The sequence below is a fragment of the Felis catus genome, chromosome A3 (genome assembly GCF_018350175.1).
Source record: "Felis catus isolate Fca126 chromosome A3, F.catus_Fca126_mat1.0, whole genome shotgun sequence".
In the NCBI taxonomy this organism is placed as follows: domain Eukaryota; kingdom Metazoa; phylum Chordata; class Mammalia; order Carnivora; family Felidae; genus Felis; species Felis catus.
In genome coordinates, this window is record NC_058370.1 from 73,301,685 (window position 1) to 73,327,776 (window position 26,092).

The 26,092-nt window shown below is 38.6% G+C and overlaps 1 protein-coding gene and 1 non-coding gene across 2 annotated transcripts in view; one reads left to right on the forward strand and one right to left on the reverse strand.

Annotated features, from left to right (window-relative positions):
- Positions 1–26,092, forward strand: part of EML6 (EMAP like 6) — a 313,172-nt gene that overhangs the window by 10,992 nt on the left and 276,088 nt on the right. The gene's annotated exons all lie outside the window — the stretch shown is intronic.
- LOC111559970 lies at positions 22,652–22,757 on the reverse strand. Its single transcript, XR_002741430.1, has one exon. It is a non-coding gene; the product is annotated as a small nucleolar RNA SNORA1 (small nucleolar RNA).

The following is a 26,092-nucleotide window of genomic DNA, read 5'->3' on the forward strand; positions in this document are numbered from 1 at the left end:
GTGGCTGGAAAGAAGTGAGCAAGGGGAAGGGAAGGAGGAGGAGGTAGACAGGTAAGAGAGGCTAGGCCACAGGCAAGATAAAATTAGTACAATCCACCCACTTTGCAATCCAAACCATGTTTTTATTTCAATAGGCCATGGTAAGAACTTGGACTTATATGCTGAAGAAGAGAGGGGATCATGAAGGATTTTGAACAGAGAAGTGGTTTGGTTTTGTAACACAGCTTAATTCTAGTTGCTGTAGGGAATATCAACTGGGAGGAGGTGAGGCTGAGCAGTGAGGTACATACGTAGACCCTGGAGAGCACCGCCATTCTAGTGAGGAGGATCAAAGCAGACTTTGGGCTTTTTCTCTTAACCTAGAAGTTATTTCAGTGTGTTGGAAAGCTGAGAGAGTCATCAACACAGAGGGAGGCTGCTTGACTGCCTTGCTGCAGAAATGAAAGGGGTGGGTCTTGGAAGGTTGAAGTCTCTGATGGGTCCAGTAAATTTAGCCTCCTCCCAACCATGTTCCCAACCAATGGGAAAATAAGAGGTTTGTGGAGAAAGGCCAAAATATCAGGTATGTTACAGGGTCAAGGGTAGGTTAGAATAAGTGGCTTTATGTTAGGGCACATGGGCTTTGTAACGGAATCTGAGCATTAGACAGATGTACCTACCAGTTACAGAAAGTGCTGGACTTTCTCAGGCCTCATCCTGTGAGGGCAAGGCATTGTTGTGTTTTGTTTTGTTTTAAAATGTTCATTTATTTTTGAGAGACAGAATATGAGCTGGGGAGAGGCAGAGAGAGAAGGAGACACAGAATCTGAAGCAGGCTCTAGGCTCCGAGCTGTCAGCACAGAGCCCTATGCGGGGCTCAAACTCACAAGCAGTGATATCATGACCTGAGCCGAAGTCAAACGCTTAACCACCTCCAAGCTCCACACAAGCAGACTGGGTTTCTAAGAACAAAATGGGTAGGGAGGGGCTGAGCTGAGCTTGAATTCAGACAGAGATCAAAAACCATACTAATTTAGCTCCAAGAAGAGAGGGGCGGAGGGAGGGTACATTTCCTCTTAATATTGCCCAACTTTTCATTCTGTTGACCTCTCAGGTTTAATGACTGATGTACTATGTAATTTAAGTTCTTCAGAATAGGCACTGTGATGTAAATATGTTCTTTAATCTACACTCTGTGAGTATTCAATTTTCCTAATTCAGGAATATACTCCATGGGTCATTTTGCTACTAAAAATGCTTCAGCTCTCTTAATCTCTGATTAGCAACAGAGGCTCTGTTAATTAGACAAATGGATGTCATCAATCAAATGAGAGGTATACAAGATGTGGGTTGGAAATTACAGACAATTCCACTATTACCTAAACAGGTTTTAAAATTTTAGTGATAGTGGATCATAACTCATTGTACAACCCAAATAAAAATTTCATGAGTTCATACTGAAACAAATAAATAAAGTTCTCCATTTAATGGAAATTAAACAATAAAGATAAATGATTGAATTAGAAACTCATCAATGTTACCCAAAATGGTGGGTGAGTTTCATGACAAACTGTATTTTTACGTAGTCTCAAAGGTCTTTCCTGGACATTGTTTATTCATCCCGTGAGAGGAAAGTGGTGACTTCATAGTGAAGAATCTTGGAGTGCCCCATTGTAACCAAGCCATCAAAACTAATATCACCCAATATTGGGGAAAACCAATATCATGTGCTTCCTGATATGATGCATAGCATCATTTCTGTAGCACCAAAAATATATAATCTTAATTTAATTACAAGGAGATATCAGACAAAGCCAAAATGAGGAATATTCTACAAATGAACTGGTCTTTACTCTTCAGAAATGTCAAGGTTGACAAAGGCAAAACAATAACTGAGAAACTGTTCCAGGCAGAGAGATTTCATGACCACATGCAATCTGTGATCCTGGAATGGGTCCTGGACCAAGACAAAAAAATAGGTATAAAAAACATTACCAGGGGGCACCTGGGTGGCTCAGTCGGTTAAACATCCAACTCTGATCTCAGCTCAGGTCATGATCTTGTGGTTTGTGGGTTTTAGCCCCGAATTGGGCTCTGTGCTGATGGCATGGAGCCTACTTAGGATTCTGTCTCTCCTCTCTGCCCCTCACCTGCTTGTGCTCTATCTCAAGATAAATAAATGAACTTAAAAAAAAAAAAAGAACATTACTGACACAATGACAAAATTTGAATATAGACTATGGATTAGCTAATAGGCAGGTATAAATGTTAAATTTCCTGATTTTGATATTAGTACTGTTCTTGTGTAGGAGAATGTCCTTGTTCTTAGGGAGAAAAAAAAACCACTCTTGAAATCCTTGGTGGACAATTATTGTGCCTGAATCGACTATATCTTGTCACCATAATATTGTCATATTTGCATCTGGTTAACCTTCCATGCAAAGAACAGAGATGGGACTTCATAGATCCCAGAACAGGTTGTAGGACTGTGTCATGCCTGCTTGGTAATCAACATTTCCATGAGTGGAAGAATTCTATCTAAGACTCACTTTCCTTATAACTTGGTAGTGAGGTTACAGTGGAGGCCACAATTATTGGTGAAAGGAGTCAGTTATGAATAACAGCATCGCTTTATATGGGTTTTCCACAGCTGTTGAGTCTATGATCCACCAGGGGGTGCAGCTATCTGGGGAGAGGTCAGCAACTCTTCTGGGAGGCTCCTGCTCCTGTCCTTGTGGACTAAGCCAGTTTCTCTGGGTGTCCTCGAGACCACAGGTGGGCAGGGGGGTGGATTTAGCAAAACTAAGGGCACTGATGCTACAGGACCCTCACTATTCAGCTCCCTTCCATGGCCCTATATCTAATTTTGTAGTCATCATTTTATGTTCCTTTTTCCTTAAACTGCTCCCTCCCTACAAATTGTATAAGATTCAGGTCCCCCTAACTCTGCTGGGTAGTTTAGGTGTTGTCTTCAGAAGGCTCTGAGATGGATCAGAACTGCACACGAAGCCCCAAGGTTACTCTACACAGAGCTGGAAATTCACATCTGTCCTGTTTCCAGCCCGCATTTAAGTCAGTCACATTGTCTATCACCAGAGGTTCTTTGATGAGGGCAAATGCTGACAGTAAGATATGCCATACATAAAATGCAAACATTATGAAGAGGCCCCAGATGTGAATATAAATTCTTCGTCTGTTACAAATTGTCAGGGAGAAATGAAAGTTTAAAGAATAGACCTAGGGATATGGTAAAGTCCAAAGACAGTAAAGTCCAAAGGAATTAAAATTCGAAATCAGATAACCCTCCCCTTGAGTCAAAGTCCAAATAAATGGAAGTCTAAAATTGAAAACAATACATCTCTGCACCCCACTCCCAATTCCTAACAGCTCCCTGATAGATGGAGGTGTCTCCAGGCCTGGGTGAGTTGAGGCCCTTGTGGAAACTCTAACTTGGGCCGTCTCTACCAGGAACGGAGGCAGTTCCACAGGGCAGAGCCTTGGTTTCCAAATTGAGGAAATTAGTGACTCTCCAATCCTGGATCCATTTTCCCAGGAAAAATAAATAAATACATAAGTTCTTAGTGTTGACGGAGATCACAGCTGAGACAGTGGTATCTAAGGAAAGGAAGATAGAAGAAAATACTCCCTGCCTCTGTAGTGGACCCCAAGTTCTAAAACAACATTCTGAAAGATCAGAGGTCCTGTGGAGCTGCAGGAGAACAGATGAAAGGTTGGAAATATAGTTAGGCGTTGCCTTTATTCAACAATTTACTGTGACCCATGGTGCCATACACTGTGTCAGGGTCTGGGGTGCAGTTGTGAACGAGGTGGGTCTGTGCATCCCCACATGCATGTGGTCAGATTTCGCTTCTGGCTTGGAGGAGGAACAGCTTTGCCAGAACAGGATATCATTGAACTCATCTCTCCCCCTGCCCCTGTAACCAGGAATGATAGTGCATCCTAATTTTATACCAGAATAATCCACAAAGAGAGCACCTATCTAGGAGGAAAAAGGGAGAGAGTCACTGGGTGAGAACATACAAATAAAGAAGAAAAGCAATTAAATATTTGTGTCTTCTGACCTTCCAAACACTAAGCTGTGGCAGCCTGAGGGGGCTTCTCCAAGATGAGGTGTGCCTCTGTCCATCCTGACACCGATTTTCAGGATAGGGGTTCTTTATTACAGATCTTATTAAAGATATTGCCTGCTTTACTCTTAATTTACTATTGTAAAAAAATGACCTTTTTTCAGACGCCTGGGTGGTTCAGTTGGTTAAGCGTCTGACTTTGGCTCAGGTCATGATCTCACAGTTCATGAGTTCAAGCCCTGCATCAGGCTCTGTGCTGACAGCTCAGAGCCTGGAGCCCACTTTGGATTCTGTGTCTCCCCCTCCCTCTCTGCCCCTCCCCCTCTCACACCCTGCCTGTCTCTCTCTTTCAAAAATAAGTAAACATTAGGGGCGCCTGGGTGGCTCAGTCGGTTGGACATCTGACTTCAGCTCAGGTCATGATCTCACGGTCCATGAGTTCGAGCCCCGCGTCAGGCTCTGTGCTGACAGCCTGTTTCAGATTCTGTGTCTCCCTCTCTCTCTGACCTTCCCCCATTCATGCTCTGTCTCTCTCTGTCTCAAAAATGAATAAACGTTAAAAAAAATTTTTTTTTAAGTAAACATTAATTTTTTTTTTTAAATGACCTTTTTCTATCATCTTCCTGCTGCTTCTCAGGGCACAAGTCATTTCTCTTAGCTCTTTGCCAGCTGTATTGCTTTGAAACGCCTACCATGTTACTGGCACTGCTCAGTGAAAATACTCCTTCTAACGCATGTGTCTCACTTGAACATTTATCCTCTGCTACACTGCTGCTCCATCTTGACTTTCTGCTCACTGATCTTGACTGCGAAACGGAGTTATAAACAAATGCAGCTGTTTACATGTTAAATCCTTTCTCTTCACCTTTTTCTGGGCCTTGGAGATACACATTGTTAGGTAACTCATCAACCAGGTCTTTAACAGGAAGGAAGTTGCAACAATTATCTGAAGGAAAATTGGATGTTAGATGCTGGAGCATACACAGAACACAGAGAACATAAACAATTCTTAATTTACCCTTAAGACATCTGTTAGTTCATATCAGGCTTTCCATTTCCCTCCGTCCCATCCCCCCTCCTAACTGCTCTCTCAGTGTTTGTATTCCCTGTTGTCCCCGTGGGTCTTCTTCACTGGGGTAGAATGCCCTGCTCCCATCCTTATAGTCAGGAGCTTGGGCAAGGTGGCTTTTTGCACCAGAACACTGTTGGCCACGTTGGTCAAAATGAACCAGCGCCCACTTCTATGTGTATCTACAGGAGGCTTGCAATGAAGAGGACACAGAATGACCTCATTTCTTGGCCAGGAGGAAAGGAAAGTAATATGGGTAATCTCTGTAGCAGCACCAAGGGATAAATCTCCACGTCTTTCCAGTTCTCTTAGGAATCTTTATCTGTACAAGGGTAGTATGATAGAACCAATTAAATATGGAAAGTACTCAGACATCTGGGCAGGTAATTAAAACCAGCCACTGATTCAGGCATTCTGCCGATTTCTTCAATTTCCTTTCTATTTTAGGATTCTCACCTTTCCTCACCTGCGATTGTCAAAACAGAGTGAGTTAGCTGGGTGCACTGCTCACATCTAAATCAAGGACTGTTCTTGTATTTGTAATTCATCAGCATACTTTCACATTTCTATTTTTACAAGGTCCCATGGTAACATCCCTAAAATAGGCTGTGTCCACAAAACAGTAAAACTGATGGGAAGTGAACATTTAGGTCACCCCATTAATTGGCCATTGTGACACCATTAATGATTCCCCCCCGACTTAACAGTTTCAGGCCAATTTAAGTGTTAAAACAACCTGTATCCCCAGAAAACCTCAACTGGAAATTGTTTTCCAGGATAATAAAGCCACCAAAAGAACCAGATGTGATAGATAGATAGATAGATAGATAGATAGATAGTCACTACCATGCCTCTAGCTGAGGTATAATCAGCTAGAAAGATATAACAAAAGAGACCCCATTCACAAAACAAAGCACATCAAGTACTAAGGAGTGCTTTTAATGTGAAATACAGGTGACCTACAAGAAGAAACCTAACCAACCAATGAAATTAACAAACAAAAATGGTGGCAAGCTGCAGGAAGTGCTGACTAAATGGAAATGAGAAGCATGTTCCTTTTGGAAGCAAAATATTAACAACAAAAAACAAAAAACGAAACACCAATTTATATTCAAACTAGCTCATAAATTTGACAAATTTCCAACAAAAACCATGGAATATTTTTGAAAGATAAAATTATTTACCTGAGGAAGCTGATGAATAAACCTCCAATTAAGAGGTGGCATCAAAGAAATGGCCATAATAATCATGATGGGTTGGAGCACTGCCATTTGTGAAAAGATATTCTCAAACTTTCATAGAGAGTGTGATACTGATGTAAATCAGTGGACATAGTATCTATTATAGAAATGGACACTATTATGCATAATAGAACCAAAATATTATAGAACCAAAAATATTATAAAGAAGGCCACATGATCAATGGGAAAAGGAAAGATTATTCAATAAAGGTTTGTAAGGAATGTGAGTAGCCTTAAAATTACCTATTCAAATCTTCCAACATTGTACACAGCAATTAGTTCTAAATAAAGAAAAAGGTTTTTAAATAAAAATATATCAAATTAGAAGAAAATAGAAGTGAATTTTTATTAGACCTCTGATGGAAGATGAGCAATGTCAAGGCATATAAAATAAATATGAATAGGGGCACCTGGGTGGCTCAGCTGGTTGAGGACCCGACTCTTGATTTTGGCTCAGGTCATGATCCCAGGGTCATGAGATTGAGCCTCGCGTCAGGCTGTGCACTGAGCATGGAGCCTGCTTCAGGCTCTATCTCTCTCCCTCTCCCCCTTCCCTGCTCACCTGTGCTCACTCTCTCTCTCAAATAAATAAAATTTTAAAAATTAAAAAAAAAGATATGAATAAAAACCTAATACTCTAAATGCAATAAAATAAAACAAAATGCAGATGACAGAGGAAAACTATTTCCAATGAAAAGGACACATAAGGTGGTTCACACTTGCTAATGACTAAAATATACTTAAAAACCTGTAAATAAAGAAAATTCTCTAAAATCTCCATATGGGCAAAAGACTTGAAAATGAAATTTTAGGGAGGAATTGAACTTGTCAACACATAAGTAGAAAAATGTTCATCTTCATTAGTTGCAAAAGAAATAGAAAGACAAGTTATAAAGAGATTCAAATTTAGCCTATTAGCAAAGATTCTTAGAATGTTAATCAATGCTAGTGATACCTTAATGAACCTGGAGTTCTCATAAATTTCTATGGGCAGCAATCCCTTTGGAAAACATTTAGACAGTACATATCACACGTCTGAAAATGTTTATACTGTTTGAAGCAGAATTTCATTTTTGAGGATCTAACGCACAGATAGAAGACTTTTTATATAAACAGATGTATTGCATCATCATTTACGAAAGGATACAATAAAAAAATATTGAAGTGTTGGTGCGCCTGGGTGGCTCAGTTGGTTAAGTGGCTCTTGATTTCTGTTCAGGTCATGATCTCTCCGTTTGTGGGTTTGAGCCCCACTTTGGGCTCTGTACTGATAGCACAGAGCCTGCTTGGGATCTACTCTCTTTCCCTCTCTTTCTGCCCCTCCACTGCTTGCAATATTATAGAACCAAAAATATTATAAAGAAGGCCACATGATCAATGGGAAAAGGAAAGACTTAAAAAAAAAAAAAGACAATCATCCCTTTTAAAAAAATGTCAGAGTGTTCACCTCCAGGGAAATGGTTAAGTAAACCTTGGTATATTCAGATAAGGGATACATATACTTTGTGATTACAAAGTTTATGCATAGAAAAATAATAGTTACGGGGCATCTGGCTGGCTCAGTTGGAAGAGCATGTGATTCTTGATCTCGGGGTTGTGACTTCAAGCCCCATGTTGGGTATAGAGATTACTTAAAAATAAAGTCTTTAAAAAAAATTTAAAAAATAGTTGTATCAGGATTGAATTGTGAGACTATCAGTGGATTTTGGTTTTATTTGGTAACTTTTAGATAATGCTTTCTAAATTACATGGGTGGTTTTTCTTTTTGCAGAAAAAATAAGATATACAAGTAAACAAAAAGAAAAACATATGTGAAATCTTATCACCCAGAGGCAATCACTGTTAACATTTTAGTTCATGTCTTCCCAAACTTAAACAACTTACTTTATATTTTGAATAGGTGGCACATTAATATGGTTTAAAAACCAGAAAGTATAAAAAGGTATACAGTGAAGTTTCCTTCTTGTGCTTATTCCTTCCAACCCGAGGGTCAGTTTCCTACTCCTGTTCTTAGATTTTTAAATCCATTACACATACACGCAAATACAAATATAGATTTTTTCCCTTTTAACCCAAAGAGTAACATACCATACTCGCTGTTCTGAAATTGCTTTTTTTAAATTTAATATTGTATCAGGGAGCACTTTCGATATCAATATTATAGAACTTACTCATTTTTTGTATAGGTACATAGCACTCCATTGTGTGGACATACTGGAGTTTATTAAACTAGTCCACTGTTAATGTCCATACTCTTTTTGTAGGTAAACTTTTTTTTCTTTTTTTTAGTTTTCTACAGTTTCATAATTACCTTTTGTAAATTTACATTTTAAGAAAAAGGAAACTTTGGAGTCATAGGAATCTAAAAAGATAAGCCTAAACCCTGCAGAAACCCGCTACCATGAAGGCAACTCAATGTTCAGTGACATGGTATTATGACAATGTTCTGTGGAATAATCTGTCAGCATTTTCCAAAATAGGATTTGCAATGCCTAGAGCACTACCCAGCCAGGCTTCCTGGTGGAGATGTCATTGAGGACAGGGCTGCACTGGGTGACATGTTTTTAAATAGCTCAAAGGCCAAAGCACAATGCAGGGTGTCAGGCATCATTCTGACATTTCAGCTGGATATAAATTTAGACCTGAATCTTCATTAAAATGAAATGTGTACACAGTGATGCTGCCCTTAGAGGAAACCTAGAGTAAATGCCATGTGTAATTAAGAAGGTACTTTGTTACCATGTGTCCAAGCTATCTATTGCTGTGTAACAAGCCATCCCCAAACATAGCAGCTCAACAACAGCTTGTTACTTGTCATAATTCTGTGGGTTGACCTCCACTCCATTGGGAGGAACTTCTGCTCCATGTTGTCTGGCTGAGGTCATTCATGCTCTTTTACTCCATTGACAGCTTGGTTGGAGCTGGAAAGTCCAAATGGCTCCCATGGTTTCCCTCCATTTGGCCTTTCAAGGGCTCTAAATGAAGCATTCCAAGAGGACAAGACCCCATGTGCAAGTACTTATTAAGCCTCTGGTTGTGTCACACTTGTTAATGTCCCATCGGCCAAAGCCAGTCACATGGCCAAGGCCAGAGTCAAGGGCTTGAATACACAAGGGTGCAAATACCAGGAAATATTTCACTGGGGGCACCAAAGTAACAGACTGCCATACCATGTTTTTCTCTAATATTTTGTTTGAAAGGATGGGCTTATTTTCTTTCCCCTCTCTAATAAAGTTGCAAGTAGGAAGCAAGTAGGAAATAGTACCAGAGATCACACAAGTCAAGTTTCTCTGACTTTAAAAACCATTTGTCAAAAATCTTAGCGTGCAGCCAAGTAATGTTGATTACAAAGTAAAATGTGTAAACTGCAGCATAATTTTAGAAAGTGTCAGTTTATCCAGTTAATGGGAGACAAGCTTTACTATATAGATGGGTTCTTTTGTCTCTCCTTGCCCAAGGTTCTTAGGAGGATCTCTGCCTGTGGTTCCATATTTCTCTGCAATTTCTGCCATCAGGCTGAAGCAGGGAGACATGAATATGGATGGATGACACAGTGCCAACTGTCATGCTATGAAAGGGCTTCAGTCTCACTGATAGTAAGTAGAAAAAAAATGAGAAATGATTCTATCAAAAGCAAAGCATTTTCAAAAGCAAACTCAAAAAACAATGCTGTGTAGAAGATAAACAACTAATTAGCTGAGGGAAGCTAGCAAGAAACTTGGGATTTTGTAGATAAATTGAACTGTTCAGAAGGAAAAACAAAACAGATCAACCACATCAACAGACTAACTGAATCTTGACCAGCTGGGAGCAGGCATGTTGATATGGAAAGTTATTTTGACGGTTAAAAAAATTAATGACAGTGGAAAGAATGAATGTTGAAAGAACTGCTTAAACCCTGAGAAAGTTAGCAGTATCGAGAAGGAAAGACAAAAGGAGGATAGTAATAAATTAAAACCAAGCATCTCCTACAAATATGAGAAGATTAAACTTGTTCATGAAGGCTGTGTAATTTGGAATGATAATTTGTTAAGGCAAAAACTAAAAAGATTCTAAATGACAGTTAAACAAAATGAAGTGATTCATTGATCAAATTATTTGATTGCAACAGAATGAAAAACTGAGCAATCTGAGTTTTTCAAAATGTTTTTTCGTTTATTTTGAGAGAGAGAGTGAGAGTGTGTGTGCACTTGGGGTGGGGGTACAGATAAAGAGGGAGAGAGAGAGAATCCCAAGCAGCCTTCATGCTATCAGTGCAGAGCCAGAAGTGGGGCCCAATCTCATGAATCATGAGATCATGACCTGAGCTGAAATCAAGAGCCAGGCGCTTAGCCGACTAAGTCACCCAGTTGCCCCAACAATTTGACATTTTAAGCAATAAGCCAGATATTCAAATTATACTGCTTAGCCCCAAAGTATTCCTCCTTGTCTGGGGTTGGCCAATACCAAGTACCATGCTTCTTCCTAAAAAAAGGTGAAACAAATGTTTCGATGAGTCTTTAGCTCATGTAGTTGTTGCCATGATGGTGGTTTGGTGGTGAGTGCTGATTTATTGAATGCACGATATGTGCCAGGTACTGTGCTAAGTGTTTTACATGCTTATTCTCAGTTTATCATCATCCTCATTTTACAAATAAAGAAACTGAGACACAGGGATAGATGTTAACTCCCTTGGTGAGAGTCACATGTTTAGTAAATGGTGGCGATAAGATCTGACCCAGGCAGTCTGACTGCATCCCCAACATTCTACTGATTTCAGAGCCCTATTAAAACAAAGACTGAGTAAATGAACCTGGGGTTCCCAGAGCAACCAAAGAAAGGAAACTGAAGACTTGTTGACATACCCATCTCAATACATAATCTGCAACTCTGATTTTCTTCTTTCTACTCCCAACCTTTTTTTTTCCTTCCCTTGGTGCTACTTTTACAAAGCACACAAGCTATCCAAATAATTCACTCTTTAAACCAACAGGATACTAGAGAAATGTAGCCCTGTAGATGTCATTTATTTACACTTTTTTTTTTCATGTAGATTTGGTAAGGAAATAAACTCTGAATGTTCCATTTATTTAAACAGCACAGAGTTAGGACACAAGCTAGATCCCTGTTTTAAAGACACGGTCCTATGTCGCCATCTGGAGGAAGATGTATAAAAACCTCCTTTATCTGTATTTGGGCGGTCAGTCTTTAGCACCTTCATGACTCAACTGCAGATTATTTATTATGTACAGAGAGATAAAAGCAGAATTAAAAAAGAAATTCTGTAGTTTACTTCATTGCATCCCAGTATGTCAACAGGTCTAAAAACGAGACTATAGTTTAGAGAAAGAAGAGTGTTATGAAAAGTTGATTCTCACACTTTTAAGGAAAATGCGTGGTTTTCATCAAGTTCTAATGTATTGAGCTACTTTTTCATAAAATACTCCTGTAAGCACAGTCCTTGCTTTCTAAAGGTTTCTGTTCAAGGAGGAGATGAAAAACCGCATCTCTTTCCAAGGCTATTTCTGTTGGCATGAGGCCCCCTATTTCCTTTAGAACACACTTAGCTCTTTGCTGGCAGGACCCTGTCCATCTGGCTCACTCTATCCCTAGCAACCAGCAAGGTTTCTGGCCTGTCTTAGGCACTCAGTAAACACTTGTCAAGTGAATGTTTTCTTTTCTGTGTTCTCTTAATTAGCCTTTTCTGTATAACTGTGCAGATAGCCTAGAATATACCAAAACTCTTGGTCAGGCCCTGCCTGCTTGTTTTTTATCAGTGAACAAAATGAGATTTCTCCAAGGCAAGTCAGCCTCCAGGATTAAAAAAGTAAATGCCCCTTGATTTTCACAGGGCCTAAAATTCCATTATGAGCAACTCGCCTTTTTGAGTGTTACCCTTTAAGAATATCTTATGAAAATGTCACACTTCCTAGGAAAATTAACATCTTGAGTACTGTTAACTCTAATTTTGTCTGGGTCAAGGACAGCCTTAACCCCTGAGTACTCTAGGGATTGTGAAAGACGATTGAGGTATGGGAAGAAAATACTACAATAGTATATGTATATAATTTATCTTTCTGTGTTTCCACATACATTGGCGTATTCACTCAAAAATTTTTACTAGTAAGTTTGAAGACCAACTGGTGAAGACATGACTTTGGAATTAGGCCTCAGTGTGAAGTTCTTTAACCTCTTGAAGCCTTTATTTCCTCTCTCATAAAATAGGGATAATAATTTTACTTTTGCAAAGTTGTGGTGAAAACGGAAAGAACTGCCTGTGAAGTGTTCTGCCCTGGGCCTAGAAAATCTTAACAATTCAGTAAATACAGTTGGCTCATAGGCCTGTGACCCGTGTGGTCACAAAGGGTCCCATGACCAGAAGGGGCACGAGCTTGTTTAACGCTGTGCTGTCACTATGTGGAAATTATTCACAATTTTTGACCAAGGGCCTTGTATTTTCATTTTGTCCTGGGCCATGCAAATTTTGTAGCCGGTCGTGGTAAAGGGTGATTTTCACTGTTGGTCTAGCTAAGTTGCTGCCCTGGTTTTCTTGGTTATGGTATGAAGGTTCATACTCTGGTTCACATCACTATTTAAGCTTCTTTGGGCCACCTAAGATGCTCGTGGAAGATGAGCAGTCTTTTTTTTTCTTCTTCTTCAGATGTAATTCACATACCATAAAACTTAACATTTGAAAATATAAAATTCCACTGTTTTAAGTACCCCCCCCCCAGTTTTATTGACCTATAATTGACAACACAATTTTAAGTATATTCACAAGGTTAACCCAGTCTTTTTTTTTTTTTTTTCAACGTTTATTTTATTTTTGGGACAGAGAGAGACAGAGCATGAACGGGGGAGGGGCAGAGAGAGAGGGAGACACAGAAAAGGAAACAGGCTCCAGGCTCTGAGCCATCAGCCCAGAGCCTGATGCGGGGCTCGAACTCATGGACCGTGAGATCGTGACCTGGCTGAAGTCGGACGCTTAACCGACTGCGCCACCCAGGTGCCCCAACCCAGTCTTTTTAAAGAGCCCACAGTGGGAGTGAATAGTTCAACTCTGCCTTGTTTTCACCACTCTCTGAAGTAGGATGTCAATCAGTGATGTCAAATGACACGACTTCCCTGAAATACATATTGCCAAGAACAAACTAATGCTTTGAATTGGCCATAACGTTTTAGCGGTGGAAGAGGTCCTACAGGTCAGTCTGGCTCCTTCACTTTACAGTTGAGCAAACCAAGACCTGAAGAGACCGAGTGCCTTGTCCAAAGGCATGCAGAAAGTGATTAGGGCAGGACCCCAGGTCTTGTTTCATTCCGTGTGCCCCTCGCTCAGTAATTCTGCCCCCCTCCCCATTCAGATTGTTCACCTTTTGTCCAAGGAGTAAAAACTCCTCGCTAAAATGGAAGATCAGGTTGGTATTTGTAGGCACCAGAAGGGCCCTTCACAAAAGTAAGTTTTTTAGTTTCCTTTCTATTAGTAAAGTGTTTTCAGAAATCCGGGGTTTCAGGGGCCAAGCCATTTGATTTTAAATGTGTCTGTGGTTTCCTCACTCCAGGGCACAACTTCTTGGTTCTGAGGACTCTGCTGCTGTTAATTTGATGATATAGTACGGTGCCGTCTGTGTACAATTTAAGACCTTTTGGGCTACATTCAATAACAGTAGCAACTTAATGAATTTGTGGCGTATTATTCAGCTCATTGAAGTCTTTGCATATAAGTAATGTTGATGCTTTTAAGGCTGTGGAGAATTTTTACATTGATGCAGCATCAGTTCCAACAGATTCTACAGCTTTATCCGAAAACTGTGGTTCCATGAACAGATGCCAAATTCATGGCCAGGCAGCATATAAACACAGCAATAGTAACTCAGGCAATCACACAGGCTTGGGCATAACTAAGTTAAAATCTTATTTTAAATTCTTTGGTGGGAAACTTCTGTGGGCAGACATTTTAAATGTTGGTTATATTTACTATTATTGGCAGATATTTTAAATGTTGGTTATATTTACTATTATTAACAATAATAAATATTTTGGGTATTTACTATGCTCTGGGTATTCTCAACACTGCATGCATTATGTCAATCGCTGAATCCTCACATGTTTATGAAATGGTTATCAGTATTATCTCCACAACTTGCCCAGGGTCTCATATCCAGATGGCAGAGCTGGACATGAGTGCAGCCATCTGACTCCGGAGCCTGAGTCCTTAACCGTCGTGCTGCATTTGCTGTTTCTCATTGGAGGAAATAATAACCCAAGATTTTACTTGACCCATTTTAATGGGACCATAATAACAAAACACTGTGCACAGGGAATGGATAAACGCCTTCAGATGGAAATAAATCCAAAAGAAGATTCTGTAGAGGATGCTGTTTTTCTGATGTTCCACTTAGAATCTTGGCTGTGACAATCAGAGAGGAGGGGTCCTGTCCAGAGTCCTGGCTCTAACAGTATTCAAAGCAGTTTTTTAATTGGAAATATGAAACATATGGAACATTTCAAACATTAAAAAAGCAGAATAGGGGGCGCCTGGGTGGCTCAGTCGGTTGAGCATCCGACTTTCACTCAGGTCATGATCTCACGGTCTGTGAGTTTGAGCCCCGCGAGGGGCTCTGTGCTGACAGCTCAGAGCCTGGAGCCTGCTTCAGATTCTGTGTCTCCCTCTCTCTCTGCCACTCCTCCGCCCATGCTCTGTTTCTCTCTCTGTGTCAAAAATAAATAAACATTAGAAAAAATTTAAAAAACAGAATAGTATCGTGAACCAACTTGTAGCCATAACCCAGCTTCAGTAATAACCAATTTAGGGCCAATTTGATTTTACCTATAGCCCCACCCACTTCTCCCTATCCTCTCCAGATTATTTTTAGCAAATTAAGCAAATTCAGACCTCAAAACTTTTCCCACATAAATCTTTCAGCATGTATCTCTAAAAGATAAGATTCCTTTTAAAAAGCATATCATACTGCCATTACGACACTTAAAAATTAATACCTTTAAAACCATCAAATATTAAGTCACTGCTAACATTTCTATGGTATCTCATAGAGTTTTTTTTTTGTTTTGTTTTGTTTTTTTAAGTTTGTTCAAATCAGAATCCAAATAAGCTCCCTGAGACTGGTATGTCTTTTAAGTATCCTTCTAATATACAGTTTCCCCTTCACCTCTCTCTCTCTTTTTTTAATGCTTATTTATTTTTGAGAGAGAGAGAGAGAGAGAGAGAGAGAGAGAGAGAGAGAGAGAGAGAAAGGGAGGCACAGACAAAGGGGGAGACAGAGAATCCCAAGCAGGCTCAGCACTGTGAGCCCAGAGCCTAAGGCAAGGATCGAACTCAGGAATTGTGACATCATGACCTGATTGGAAATCAAGAGTTGGTTGCTTAACCAACTGAGCCCCCCAGGGGCCCCTCCACCTCTCATTTTTATTTCTTTTAATTGATTTTTTAAAATACCAAAAACAGGTTTTCCTTGGGAAATGCCAAAAGTCTGGAATTTGCTGACTGTATTCTGGTCATATTATTTATTATGCTCCAATATGACAACTGAAAACATTTTAATTTTTTTTTTTTTAACTTTAGACTCTATCCTCCAGGACGTGTCCATTTTATTCTTTTCATCCTTAGGTATCCTTGAGACTGTACAGTTAATCTTCCATGTTTTGAAATCTGTGTAGTTTTTAATTTGCATTTCTCTTATTTTGACCATTCCTTTTTTCACATGATTAAGGGCTATTTTGATTTCTTATGTGAAGTGCCTACTCACTTTTTTCCATAGAGTGAGGGTTCTTATTTTTGTCAAAATATTTTATCAAAATTTTTATCAAAAGAAGCTCATATATTAGAGATATTTCCCCTTTCTTTGTGATATTGATTACAAATATTTTTCCTAGTTAATAATTTTTCTTTTCACTGTCATATGGTATTCCCTGCCATGCAAAAAGTCTTCATTTTTTTGGTAATTGAATGCATCAATTTTTGCCTTTTTTAGTTCTGGAGTTTGCATCATGATCAGAAATGTTGCTCCAAGTTGTAGATGAATTAACTCATGTTTTTGTTTTATACTTCCACGGTATTATTTTTCCATTTATATATATATATTTTTTTTCTTTTTTTTTTCTTTTTTTTATTTTTTTTTTTAATTTTTTTTTCAACGTTTATTTATTTTTGGGACAGAGAGAGACAGAGCATGAACGGGCGAGGGGCAGAGAGAGAGGGAGACACAGAATCGGAAACAGGCTCCAGGCTCTGAGCCATCAGCCCAGAGCCCGATGCGGGGCTCGAACTCACGGACCGCGAGATCATGACCTGAGCTGAAGTCGGACGCTTAACCGACTGCGCCACCCAGGCGCCCCTATATATATATATTTTTTTAAGTTTATTTTTATTTATTTTGAGAGAGGAGAGAGAGAGTGAGAGAGCACAAGCTGGGGAGAAGCAGAGAGAGAGAATCCCAAAACGTCTCAGTTCTGAGTCGGTTCTGCTCAATTCTGTCAGCGCAGATCCCAATGCAGGTCTTGATCTCATGAACCATGAAATCATGACCAGCAGGTGTGAGGTGTAAGGATTGGATCAAATTCTATCTTTTTCAGAACACGTTGTAAAATTCAGGACTTTATAAAAATAACAAAGGGATCTATTCGGAATGCCCGGAAGCACATTCTCTGCTATATTCAAAGTAGATAGTGAAAGACAACAGTAGGGTTCTGTTCCACTTCCAGCTCATCCTTACTGAGGAAATGGTGCTAAGGCCTAGCCTAGCCCTGGAGGCCGGGAGAATAATCCATGCTCTGCTCTCCTCGGGTCTAGCTTCCTCTTCTGTCAGATCTGACAGAATTTGTCACTGTCTTGTCCTCTCTAGGATCACTCTCTTGTCCTAAGGACAGTTATCCTGTGCAGCTCTGTGCTGGGAGTGTGGTTTCATTGTTGCACAGGCCTTCCCTGGAAGCTATTCTTCACATTTACAAATGCTGATGCTCAGTTCATGTTTAGTATGGAATTTCTGTCAGTTGATCTTTGCAAAGGGCTTTGCTTACCTCCCTGTTGTACTTGCTAACCTGAAAAGTGGTTTTGCCTCTCTGTTTGGGCCTTAAGAAATCTCTAACCTGAGAGTGCTTGTACATCAGCGTTCTCTTGGCAGGCTGTATTCTCTCTGGTGAGTGAGGGAAAAGGAAAGATTTTATTTTGCTACCTTTTGTGATAACAACAGCAATAATAAGGATTAAAATGTATCGAATGCTTACTATGGGTAAGGCACCAGGCTTACCCCTAACACCAGTTGGGGCAAGGCAAGAATACTAAAGGGGTCCATGCTATATGTCTATACACTTAAAAGTTAGATATTGAGTAGACTATCACATATGTTCTTTCCTTTTACCTTGTCAAATGTGCCTTCATAATAACCTGGAAGGACAGATTTAAATGCAGAATTCTTAGAATTCCTTGAGTTCCATGCCAGAAGGTGACAGTGTGAGAAGAATTCGTCCCCTGCCTCTAGGCTGCCTCTCTTCTCATCCTACCTCCTCCTGTGTCCACGATGGGCCTTGCATACAAGTTTGTGGACATTCAACCCATGTACCCAAGTTTCAGATACATGCCTTTCACTCCACAAATAGCTGTCCTTTCGGGTCATCGGGTCATCGGGTCATCTCTGACCCAGGAGAGTACACTCCAGCGGAGCAGTCCAAGGTAACCCTATAAGTGGGCTCAGGGCCATTTGTGTTGATAATTCCAGTGTGTTGGATACCTGGAGTATGGTCTAGAAGAGATGGGGGAGGTGATGGGTTCTGGGTGGGCATATCTCCGTATTCCTGCAAAATCTGCTCCCCAAGGAAAAGGAGAGTCCCTATGGGACTCCAGGTTGCTTTATATGTATTTAACTCATTCAATCCTTAACAACAATCCTATGAGGTAGGTGCTATTATGTCCATTTTACCAATGAGGAAACTGAGGCTTAGAGAGATTAGGTAAACTGCCCAAGGCCAAGAGACTACTAAATGGAAGAGTAAGAATTACAATTTGGGCAATCTGGCTCCAGAGCCTTGTCTTCTGAACTGAAAGGATTTCCCCCTCACACTGTTCCATGATACTTTCTGTGTAGCATTATTAATCCCTCCCCATAGCAGTACTAAGGAGTTATCTGCTTAACTATGCAAGTACTCAACAAAGTTTTTAGGGATCTTCATTCTTGACCATCACTTGAACATCCTTTACTAGTAAAATTAAGGTATCTCTAAGATATTTTTCAGCTCTAGAATCCTGTGATTCTAGACATGATTACAAATTCCCCTTCAGTGTAAGCTTGAACAATGCTCCAGAAAGTGTACCTGAAGGCATTACAAAACTACTAATAATTAATAACAATAATTAGTAATAATAATTATTAAATTATAATTATAGGATCCTACCTACCATTGAGATTACCACATATTTAAAACTTTGAAACACAAATTAACATCTTCTATAGGAACTTCTCATTGCTCTTAATAGGAAACACTGCAAAAATTTTACAGAAGACATATTAATTAGCCTATAGGGTCCACTTAGGAAGAATATATAATGATGTCAGATACAGTGATCCACTTTAACAACTAGATGTTACCCCTATTATAACTGACCTAAAACATTTCAAGTGTACTGAAAGTATGGCATATATTATTAGTTGTATGACTAATTTTTCACAGTCTCTCTTTGAGATTAGAGATCTCATGCAAAAGTTTCAGTGGAGGCTTTAGTAGGAAGGAACACTGCAACTGAATTATTACCAGGAATAGAAAAAAAAGAATTATACCAGGACCCATGTTTGGAGTACAAAATATCAAATGTGCTCACGTTGGATGTCTGTACACTGCAAGTTGGTCTTGAGGTAAACTAGACTTTACATAGAATCATAGCTAATTACAATTTGAAAGACAGACTCTCTCTGGGTATCTGGGAATGCTTTTTAGAATAGTTCCTTTTCAAACATGGATTAGAGAGGCCTTTTCCTACTTGTCTGATCTAGTTCTTTCATGTTATCCTTATTGAATAGAGAATATAGAGAAACGCTACCTTTAATGAAAAATCCTGGAAACTTTTTATTGATTTGATCTTAGACTGTAGTGTCTATTACAGCTCAATAGAGCTTCTTTATCCTTTGTTAGAAGTGTTTGAAAAGAGGTGGGGAAAAAGCTTGAGAAGTTCTTTTCTCCACAAATGACTGATAAATTCCCATTTCTTTAGCCTTAGAATTTGTTCCTTCTGATGTGACTTCTATAGTTTACCCAAAATGTTTGATATTCCTATAAAAATATTTAACATAAGATACATTCTGGATGATAGTCTAAAATGATAAACTTAAATTTTAAAATCAATCTTTTCCTCTATAAATAATAATATCTTCTCTAAAAATGAATGACATTTAAGGAGTTACATGGAAATGGTTATTATGTACAATACACAGGGAATCAACATGCAACAACCAAATAAAATAAGTAAAACACTGATTTTATTTTTATTAGTCCTATTGAAATTTACATACTATAAATTCACCCATTAACAATATACAATTCAATGGTTTTTAGTATATTCAGAGTTGTGCAACCATCATCACAATGTAATTTTAGAACATTTTTATCATCCACCCCCAAATCCCATACCCATTAATAGTCACACACATTTCCCCCACTTACCCATTCTTTCTTGTAGAAAGCCAGTACTCTACTTTATGTTTATATAGATTTGCCTCTTCTGAACATTCCATCTGTAAATAGAATCATCCATCATGTGATCTTTTGTGATTGGCTTCTTTTGTTGAGAATATTTTTAAGGTTCCATGTTGTAGCTTGTATTAGTACTTCATTCCTTTTCATTGAGGAATAATATCTCATATGGTTATACATATCTTATTTGTCAATCAGTTGATGGACATTTGGATTGCTTCCACTTTTTGGCTATTTATGAGTAATTCTGCCATGAACATTCATGTACAAATTTTCATGTGGATGGATGTTACATTGCTTGGTATATGTCTAGAAGTGGAATTGCTGGGTCACATGGTGACCCTATGTTTAACTTTTTTGAGGAATTGCCCAAATGTTTTCTAAAGCAGCTGCACCATCTTGTAGCCTCACTAGCAACATATAAGAGTTCCAATTTTTCCACATCCTCTCTGATGCTTGTAATTTTTTTGATTATAGCCATTCCAATGGGCGTGAAGTGGTATCTCATTGTGGTTTTGATTTGCAGTTTTGTGGTGCTTAATGATGTTGAGCATCTTTTAATGGTCTGTTTTTAAATCTTTTACTCGGTTAAAAATGTGGACTCTCTGGGGCACCTGGGTGGCTCAGTCGGTTAAGTGTCCAACTTCGGCTCAGATCATGATCTCACCGTTTGTGAGTTAGAGCCCTGCACTGGGCTCTGTGCTGACCACTTGGAGCCTGGTTTGAATTCTTTGTCTCCCTCTCTCTATGCCCCTCTCCCACTCCTTCTCTGTTTCTCAAAAATAAATGAATGTTAAAAAATTTTTTTAAATGTGGACTTTAACCCCATTAGTTGATAGCTGGTAAAATATCATTGTCAATTTTTAGTAGTTAATTTATGATGAGATCAAGACTGCAAAGTCTAGCTCTAATAAATTGGTTAGCTTTTACAAAGAAAATGGTAGTTAAATAGCTACACTCATTGGTCCTAACTCTGTTGTGATCTGACAGGACTTTGATCTTGCCAGTTAAGAGGGTGTGCGTGTATCAACCAAAGGGTATGTCCTAATGACTCCAAATATTATTCCAATAAAAATGTAATTTATTATCAACACATATTTTCAATAGCAATGACCTATTGTTTTATTGAAAATGGTACATGCTCATTTCAAACATTTTTGAACCATCAAAAAGATATAAAGAAGAAAGCAATAAATTGTTATAAACCTCACTTTTCCAGAAATAACCAGTTAGGTTTTGGGAAAGTATAATACTTCCAAACAGATACAGTTAGATTCAGGGTCAGATGGTTGAATGGATAGAAATAATTTCATGAGAATGGGATCATATTATATCCGCTTTTTAAAAATAAAAAGGTTTTAATTTTACTTGAGTTAACAATAAAAAAAGAAAAGAAAACAGGTGAAACTGAGGAATGAACAGAGAAAACTCTTTCTCTATAAAATTGATTCAAAGCTCACCTCCCATCTTTTTATCATGACTTCTCTAGTTCTGACCCTCTTGTTCACTTCTCGAGTTGCTGAATATCATCAACAGAGTTTTTTCATAAAGGACCCATGATGTGATAGTAGAAACTACTGAACAGCAACATTACTTTTCCATTGTTCAGTATAATAGTCCTGATTTTATTTTATTTTTTTAAGTTTATTTATCTTGAGAGAGAAAGAGAAAGCGAGTGCTCACATGTGCACATGGGGTAGGGGCAGAGAGAGCGGGAGAGAAAGAATCCCAAGCAGACTCTGTGCTGTCAGTACAGAGACCAACTTGGGGCTCAAACTCATGAACCATGAGATCATGACCTGAGCCAAGATCAAGAGTGAGATGCTCAACCAACTGAGCCACTCAGGTGCCCTTAATACTTCTGATTTTAAATGTACACATTGCCCCCAAGAATACAGTGTTTAAGCATAGCCTCCCTTGCAGCTAGATGCTAAGTAAGTTCTGGCCAATGAGATATAAGCAAAGTGTTGTATGAAAATTACAGAAAATATCCTTAGAGAGGATATGCCCATCTTCTGCTCTTCTTCCTGCTAGCTGTTACGCAAATGTAAACACTGAAGTTTGATTTGTCATCTTCAACCATGAGGTGGAAGATCTGTACTGAATGTAGTATAACAACAAGATAAAAGGATTCTGAGCAGCTGACCATTTCCTTAAGCTGCTATACCTCCAGACTTTTTATGAGAGAAACTTTTTATTTTTGTTATTTTTAAAGTCAATTTTTAAGGAATTTCACATGTGATTCCTTCTACTGCCAATCACTTTGGTTCCTCCAAAGTCAGAATCATAATCTTCAAAACAGCCCCTTTAAAAAGAACTTTTGTTCAATCCGCAATTGTCACTGTCAGTCAGTCCACAATTATTTCTTTTGGGCTTCTTTTGATCTCCACTTGAAAATGGACATACTTCAAAAATTCCCCCCTGTAATCTTTGGAATCCAATTTCTTCAAGCAAATTACTTTAGGGCCCTAGAAGTCAAACTGTAGGAAGCACATTGATTGCTATTTTGGCAAATGACCTAAAATATAAGTATTCTTTAATTGTTTTTAATGTTGAAAAGTCTTGTTACTTCCACTCTACCCCACGGGCCTAGCAGAAAATGTTACAGGTCTCATTGTCACCACTGCAATAAACTTGCTGTGATGGAAGAAGCATAACTTGTATTTCAATGTAGCCACAAAATCTCTACCTTTTTAAATGGCTTATTTGGGGTCCTTAGTCATTTGCCATTAAAATTCATTATAATTGTCACAAGTGCTAAACAATGCCATTAGGTTCTTTAATGCTAAGAATGTCTGTTGCCTTTACACTTACACAATTTAGCTGTGTATAATTCTGATGTTATACTTTGCTTCTCTATCAGTATATATAGATACTATTTCATTTTTTCTGGCATTGGAGGTTGCAGGGCAGATAGCTGAAGCCAGCCTAATTTCTTTCCGTACCCATCCTCCATTTTTGTTTCTGGCTAGATCAAAAAACATTCTTTTCCAATCTTCTATTAAAAAAAATTCAAACATGCAGAAAAAGTTAAAAAATAGCTAGATTTAGCAATTGCTAATATTTGCCTTATTTGCTTTATTTCTCCCTATGCATATGTGCATGTGTGTGTTTGTATGTATACAGATAACACTTCTTTCTGAATCTTTTGAAAGTAAGTTGCTGACATAACATTTTACTCCTAAATACTTCAGGATATATTTCCAAAGAATAAAATTTTCTAAAAAAAAACGAATTCCCTAATATCCTCTAGTGTCCACTTTGTGTTCAGATGTCCCCTATTATTCCTTCTACCCACACTATCTTTTGTAGCCTTAAAAAATACCAAAAGGACCCAAGATCTAATCACATTGTATTTAGTTTTTGTGTCTCTTTAGTCTCTTTTAAACAAGAATAATTCCGCACTTTATTTTGTATTTTTTGTTGTTTCATACATTTACTTTTTTTGATGAGGCCAGACCAGTTGTGTTGTATCCTCTCCTATCTTCTGGCTTTACCTGATTGTTTCTCCTCGTGGTTTCAATCAACTTGTTTGTTCACCTATCCCATATTTTCTGTAAACTGAGTTAGGTGTTAAGACATGATTAGACTTGGGTTCGATATTATTTGGCCAAAAATATTTTATGCAGTATTTCATATTGCATCATATCAAGAGGTAGAAGATGCAGTTTGTTCTGGTATTGGTGATACTAAACTGTTTTTTGTGTGTATGAAAAATAACTATATTTTCCAAAACAAAACAAAAACTTAGTAAGAAAAGTGACCCTGTTTTACAGTTTTGCAAATCTCTGAATATCTGGTTTAACAGAAGATGGAAGGAAACTTACATCTGCCTTGGCAGTCAGTCCACTGAAATATCACATATCATGCAGCCTCTGGAAAACATCACTACACTCTCCTGCAAGAATGAGATTTCAAAGACCCAATAGTGTCTTAATATTAGTATGGAAATAGTTTTGACCTTGCGGACCCCTTAAAAGCCCCTCAAGTACTCTCGGGTTCCTGGACCACACTTTGAGAACCTCTGCTTTACATTCAACAGACTGAGAAAAAAAATTTTTATACTAAACTGTTTTTTTTAAGATTTTATTTTTAATTAATCTTTACACCCAATATTGGGCTCAAACCCACAACCCTGAGGTTAAGAGTTGTATGCTCCACTGACTGAGCCAGCCAGGCACCCCACTGATACTATAATTTGTTTGAGATTTTGACCTCCAGATCTTTCCATTTAAATGTACATAATCTGTGAGTGATTCTTTAGCATTACTCTTTCATCTAATCATTTTAGTATACATTTGCGACCTTTGTCTGCATCAATTACATCATTGAATAATTTTCTAAATCTACAATTTTTCTTACATTTATTAGCTGGTATCCTTAGGTAAACAGCTTTCCTTTATCAACTGAGGATAAACCTCAGTTCCCCCCAAAACACACAATAAATGCTTAAACGTTTCCCTTTAATTACTAATTGGCAGAGATGGTGCAATAGTTCTCTCTAAAGTTCATGAATGATTTTGAAGTATTATTCTTGAAGTTAAATAATTTTGCCTCCATGGAGACTTTATCATCTTTTTTTTCCTGGTATACACTGTATGCCTTTAATGTGCAGATTCAGTTAATATATTACTTTATTTCTGAATACTTTTTCTGTTCCATTTGTTGACTTTTCTAATTTAGGAATACCAATGATCTATATGCTGGATTAGCTTTGCTCTCTTAAGCATCATCTATTTCATTTTTTTAATGTTAATTTATTTTTGAGAGAAAGAGAGACAATAGCGAGTAGGGGAGGGGTAGAGATAGAGAGGGAGACAGTGAATCCCAACCAGGCTCCACACTGTCAGCACAGAGCCTGATGTGGGGCTTGAACCCACAAACCATATCATGACCTGAGCTGAAATCAGGAGTCAGACATTTAACCGACTGACCCACCCAGGTGCCCCTCATTTCTCTTGAATCTCCATTTTCTCTCTGCATTTCTTGTGATAATTTCCAGTGTTTTTTCCATACTGGTAATTTGATTTCCTTTTTTTTGTTGTTCTGTTGTTTCAAAGCTATTCACTAGATCTGAAACTGTGTTTATATTTATTTTTTTAGCTTGGCTTTTATTTTTAGTATCCATCTTTAAGCTCTTGGTATTTTGTTATTGTGTTACTTTTATTATTTAAAATAAATTAAAGTTTATTTATTTACCTTGAGAGAGAGAGAGAGAGAGAGAGCGAGAGAGCACATGAGTGGGAGGGGCAGTGAAAGAGGGCAAGAGAAATCCCAAACAGTCTCTGTGCTGTTAGCATGGAGCCCAACTCAGGAATATCTCAGTAACCAGGAAATCATGACCTGATCTGAAATCAAGAGTTGGATGCCACCCAGGCACCTCAAGCTCTTGATATTTTGAGTTCATACTATAACTAAATTCTTCTTTGGTAGACAATCTGCTTTTTTGACATAAATTTTCTTCCAGATGGGGTTCTACATAATGTAACTTTCAGGATCTTGGTTTGCATTGGTTATGCCCTGTTTTGCTGCTTGTTTGATGGGACAGCTCTTTCCAGAATCATTTATTCTGATACGCTGTGCATGAATTTTTGACATACTTCCTACTTTATCTAGGAATAAGTTGATCTTCTTAGAGTCATAGTTTGGTGGCTGGGCATTGTTTTGTCTACTTTTCTATAGTCTAATATTGGAAAAGGATGGAGTAGGGACAAGGGTGAGATCTATTGGGATTCAGTATAGCCTCTGCTAGGGGACAGGCCTTTGCTCTTTCTTTTTTTTTTTTTTTTAATTTTTTTTCAACATTTATTTATTTTTGGGACAGAGAGAGACAGCATGAACGGGGGAGGGGCAGAGAGAGAGGGAGACACAGAATCGGAAACAGGCTCCAGGCTCTGAGCCATCAGCCCAGAGCCCGACGCGGGGCTCGAACTCACGGACCGCAATATCGTGATCTGGCTGAAGTCGGACGCCTTATGCTCTTTCTTGAGAGCCTATGAAACATCCTATTCCACAGCCCTTTCCATGCAGCCAATTAT